This window comes from Apodemus sylvaticus, chromosome 13 (assembly GCF_947179515.1).
Source record: "Apodemus sylvaticus chromosome 13, mApoSyl1.1, whole genome shotgun sequence".
Taxonomy (NCBI): Eukaryota; Metazoa; Chordata; class Mammalia; order Rodentia; family Muridae; genus Apodemus; species Apodemus sylvaticus.
In genome coordinates, this window is record NC_067484.1 from 50892410 (window position 1) to 50898409 (window position 6000).

The window sequence follows — 6000 nt, forward strand, 5'->3', positions numbered from 1 at the left end:
GGAGAAGGAGGAATTTAAAAGAAGCCCATAGAAATGAAGTAATGTGATTAAGAACATAACCCTTTCCCTGGCTCAGCCCTGTGACAGCTGGGCATTTGGACCAGTAACCCTCAGAAACCCCATCTCACGCTTGTCTTAAAACCAGGTGGTGGCATGTCTCTCCTACAGAAGCAGGATGGAAGGGCTCACATTTATTGATCGGGACCACCAGACAGATGGGGATCTTCAATATTCCATTTAGAGTATTGTATATCCCCTGAGATGGGGGGGAGATTGACCTCAGTGGAGGGTTAGGGTTGAACTGGTGTGCATTAAATGTGGCTGGGCAGAAAAATGTGCAGATGTCCTGGTAGTAATGGAAATGAAATTTGAGCAAATCAAGGGAGGCAGCTGATTTGCACAGGGTGGGGGGTGTTCCCAGCCCCCTCAGAAAACATGCATGTGCATGCACACACACATAAATTCTATGCTGTGGCTTTTTCTTGAGCCAAAACTGTCACGGGAGGGTCACAACCATAGAACCAGTGTTGTCTAAGGTAGTCCTGTCAAGAGCACTTTCTCCTCTTTGCTTGGTAAATCGGGGTTCAACCTAAGCACTTTTCAGGGGAGTCGTGATGAACTACAAATTCAGAAATGTGAACGGAGGAAATTGCCCAGGAGCTTTATGTAGGTCCCTTACAGTCCGGTGACACTGGCTGAGGTAGCTAACAGCATCTTCATTCTCCCTAATCACCTTCAGAAAGAAGACTCTCTGGAGATTCATTAGCATCATCCCCAAGGCAAGCCCTCCATCCTGCTAGCCCGCAGGAATAATTGTCCAAATAAGGGAAGCTAATGAAAGGGGAAAATAGGTACCCACAAAATCAGAAGCTGTTTTTATTGGTGGTTTCCAACAGCAATAAAAACAGATGAAGGTGACCTTGAGCACAATCCTAGATACCGGGACACCAACTGCAAAGACTTTTGGGTCAGGGCTCCTAGGTTCCTTTTGAGAGAGACAAAGACGACAATCCGACTGGAAGCACATCACTTCTCGGGTGTCGAGACAACTTTCTGACATGCGTAAGGGCAGTGAGAAACTGGCCTGCTCTCAGCGAGAATGTTGTGCCCACTCGCTCATGCAGACACTAATGTTTTGCATAGCTAGTGTCCTGTCAGAGGAAAATGTATGAATTTTAACGGTAGGGCTACCTTTTCTCAAAAATAAATAAATAAAAGAATGGTCCTGCTACCCAGAGAGGGTCATGGTTTCCGATTATTGAAAATCATGATATGCATATTTTAGCACATTTAGCGTAATAATTTCAAGCATCATCTTGTCCATTATAACCCTTGATCTCGGTCTTAGCCTAGAGTGACGGACAGTAAGCAGATGAGCATCCCCATTTTACAGAAAGTGGAATTCAGGGAGGGACCTCTTAGGACAGCACTTAGTGTGGAAATGTAGTCAGGTTTCACAAACGCTGGAGTTGACATCATCCCTGCAGCTCTCTCAGGGACACCTCGAGTTACACAATTACCCAGCCTCACTGAAAGGGAAGAGACTCCTACAGGGTTTCCCAAGAGGGATGATCACAACAATAAAGTCCCCAAAATAAGGGCTCAGCGCACATGTTCTATTTTAAGGCCATTGTGCTCTAATATTTTTCCATAATTAAAGAACACAACTCTTCCTTCCTGCGTCTGTAGAGTCCTTTGGCCAGCCATGTTATTAAGAACCATCAACAAAACAGAGAGAGGAAAAGCCAGAGCCCAACCTGGTGACTACCCTTATAAGGGTGGACCCTGTCACTTCAGACATAGTGACAGCCAGAATCCAAGCTAGGAAAAGGACAAAAAACTCAGGCTTGGTGGCTGCTTCCTCCCCTGCCTGTCACACAAAGAAGTCACAAAAGAAGTTTCAGAAGTTTAAAAGGAACCAGGTTGCATGAGGAGGAGACCAAAAGCATCCTATACCCAGCAGCTTGGAGAAATTTCCCAACCTTCTTCTTACCAAGGACAGAGGTAGGTAGGAAAGGAAGGGTGTGCAAGGAATGTCGACTGTCACCTCTCCAGCCCTACAGGACGATGTGAAGCTAAGTTGCTTACATGCCTAGAACAACGTCTCAAGACACAGAAGTCAACATCTGTTCTCTACCTCACATTTCACTCCTCCACATCCGGGCCCCAAGCTCTGTGCTGTAACAGCCATAGACCAGACCTCCCAGAGGAAATAACCTAAAGCAAAGTGCTCCTCAGGGCAGACTGGACTGTCCTTCCTGTTGCCTGCAGGCCATGCAGCTGGACAGTCACAAGGCTAGACTTCTCCACAGCATTCTGAAGAAGCTGGGCTCCTCCAGCCCTGGGCATCTGACCTAAGATCCTGCTGACAGGAAGATGAAGGTGGCCGTTCCTCGGATCCCACTGTTTTCTTTACACTGATTATTCAGTGTCTTGTTTACTTGCTGTTAGACAATTAAAGGCCTGTTTCCAATCTATGTAAGCTTTTCTCGATATACAAACGCGCATTGTAATGAATAAGGAGCCTTGATTGTGATCAACTACAACCACGCTAACTGGGCATAAAACATGTATGTAATCCTACCTGCACTGCAATGCTGTTTACTTAATTACACGCTCATTAAGGGTAACAACTTTAGAAGCAATTAACTTTCCCTGATCCAAAGGGTCAGAGTCGATAGCCAGTTAATGTTGAAAAGGAAGTTATATTTATTCCAGAGTGTGGATCACCATGGCTGAATGCCTGCCTATTCCTTGCTTGGAGACAAGATATTGTGTGTGTGTGTGTGTGTGTGTGTGTGTGTGTGTGAGAGAGAGAGAGAGAGAGAGAGAGAGAGAGAGAGAGAGAGAGAGAATTTGTTTGTTGAAGGTTGGTATAGATGTCAGCCAATTTGAATTCTTATTGGTGTTTAATTTTACTTAAGAACTAAAGATTTGTTCTCCTCTCTTTCCAGGGTGAAGAGAAAGCCTGTGATCACATTTCTTGCTTCAGGAGAATAGATAATGTGTTAGATGTATATGTATGAATAGAAACAGGTATATAGTCATATTTCCTCTAACTGTGTAATTTAAACAGTGTAAGTCAGTAGGGAAGGGCTGTAATTGCAGCCAAAGTAAGTGAGGTGAAAATTACTAGGTGCCGGAGCATCTGCATCTCATTTTAATTAGGTGACTATAATAGCAAGATCAAAAACTTTTCCTTGTCACTCAATCTGTTGGGTGTTCTAATCAAGAAGCCAAAAGGATTATTTTGTGTCCAGGAAAGAGTTACCCCAAAACAACCCTCTCTCTCCTTACCTGGCCAGAATAACAGACAGATGTGGGCCCAGAAACATAGCTCAGCATTTCTGTGTGTGTGTGTGTGTGGTGGTAGGGGGTTGGGTAGAATAAGTGGTGTGTGTGTGTGTGTGTGTATTCGTATGTGGGTATTTGTGCATGTATGTATATATGATTATGCATTTGTAAGTTTATGTGTATGTATCTTTATGTGTATAATGTATGTTTATGTGGGGGCGTTGGGTAGAATGAGTGGTGTGTGTGCATTTGTGCATGTATGTGTATATGATTATGTATTTGTGAATTCATGTGTATGTATCTTTATGTGTATAATGTGTCTGTATATGTGTTTGTATGTGTGTGTTTGTGCATGCATGTATATATGATTATGCATTTGTGAGTTTATGTGTATATATCTTTATGTGTATAATATGTGTGTGTGTATGTGTGTGTTTGCATGACTGTGGGGGAGGGGGCTAGGGAAGACTGTGGGAAAGAAATGCTCCAAGCCCCCCTCCCCCAAAAGCTTAAGAACAATCTTTCCTAATTGAGTAGCTTGGCCATTTCCCTTCACAGGGTAAGACATCTGAGAAGAGAACCAAACCTGCTGCTTGTGGGTCACTGTTTGGGACGGCTGGTCACCATGTGGGACAGTAGTTCAAATGTCTAGCCTGTTCTTTTTCTCTCCTGAAAAATAGACTTAGTGATGCCTCCCTGTCCACCGCACAGGAATGTGCAGAAGTCAAACCAGCCAAAGGTTTAAAAGTCAAAACCCTACTCCATCTCCTTTTCCAGTCCCCTCTACATTGCCAAGTTAAATAACTGAGTTCCCACCTTGCTGATAAGTGACAATCCCCTACACACCCCCACCCTCTCTCTCTCTTTCCCCTCACTGCAGCTTCTTCTTATCTAAATACAAAATCAACCAGTGGTTCCTGCCTAGCAAGCCATGCTGCCCTGCTTAGAAGGCTAAACAGTTCTGTTTCATTACCATGTGTGTCCATACGGTGGCCTAGGGACAGAAATCCTCGATGTACCCATTCCAAAAGGGACAATCTAAACCAAACCACCTCCCCCGTGGCCCAGGGCTCCACCATACTTAGTTTACCTGCAGCCTGTGTAGAATGCTCAGACCTCAAGAATGGTGCCCAGGAGTTCCTCCAAGGAATATTCTGTAAATTCACTCACTGCATTTGGGCCAGGAATCTTATACTTTGTGTCCCAGGTCATGATGGCCTGGTAACCTTGGTTTGCCAATCCTTTCTGTTGACTTGCACCTTAAACCGATTATGTTCACAGTTATATATCCCCAGGGCATCTTCAATGCTGCTATGCCCCAGACCTAAAGTGCTTCATTTTCTACAGCAAAATGGCCTGGATAGAAAAAGACTCACTCCATCTCAAATGTATCTCTATTTCATATCCCAAGAGTTCATGACTTTCCTTGCAAGGGAAAAACTCTAAAGCATTATACCAAAACTATTATTCATTATTATGTCATAATATTGAAAGGCCTAATTCAATACCTTCATTTAGGGAAGAATAAATGCGGACATGAGTGTTTGTTCAATTACATTCTGTTTCTTTTTAGCAGATGTGGAGAGAAAGACGGGAGGCACAGGCTATTATCTCACTGGATGAGACCAGACTATACTAAAGAATGCTAACTTCTAATGAAAGTCCAGAACACAGAGGCTAGGAAAAAATGGATAGAAATTTATTTAACTCTTACATAATTACTGTACAGCATATGGTCCGAGGTCAATGGGCTACCTTCTCGGTCAATATGTGGCTCCCAGTTCCCAACCCAAGTTGTTCTAGCTGCGATAAATTCTTATATGATGCAAAAGGGGAAAACATGTTACTGCTGGTGGGGCATAATTGGCAATTGTAAGGACTGATCTCATGGTCACACTTTGGTCCACATCCCACAGGAAGGGGTGTGTATTAGTCAAGGTCCCTAGGCTTACCTTGGGCTTTTAAACCTCACAGTCTACCCTCAATGACACAATTTCTCCAAGGCCACATCTTCCAATCCATCTAAGTAGTGCCTCTCCCTGATAACTAAGTATTCAAATATATGAGCCTATGAGAGCCATTCCTATTCAAACCACTACATTCTACTTCCTGGCATCCTAGGTGTGGTTGTTTAAAGATGCTTGACCCAGGGAGTGGCACCATTTGAAGGTGGAGTAGGTATGGTCTTGTTGGAGGAAGTGTGCCAGGAAGCAGCATGTGATGGTTTGTTTATGCTTGGAAGAGGGGGTGGCACTATTAGAAGGTGTGGCCCTATTTGAGTAGGTGTGGCCTTTTTGGAGTAGGTATGGCACTGTGGGTGTGGGCTTTAAGGCCCTCATCCTAGCTGCCTGGAGGCCAGTATTCTGCAAACAGTCTTCAGATGAAGATGTAGAATTCTCAGTTCCTCCTGCGCCATGCCTGTCTGGATGCTGTCATGCTCCCACCTTGATGATAATGGACTGAACTTCTGCACCTGTAAGCCAGCTCCAATTACATGTTGTCCTTATAAGAGTTGTCTTGGTCATGGTATCTGTTCACAGCAGTAAAACCAATCCATCTAAGTAAGTAATTGAATCCATCTATAATAGGCTTATAGCCATATCATAATTCAAATGCATCTAGTCTAAGTTCAAAGCTTCCCATATTTCATCAGTCTCAACACTGTTTAAAAGTTCAAAGTCGCTTCTGAGACTCAAGACCATCTCT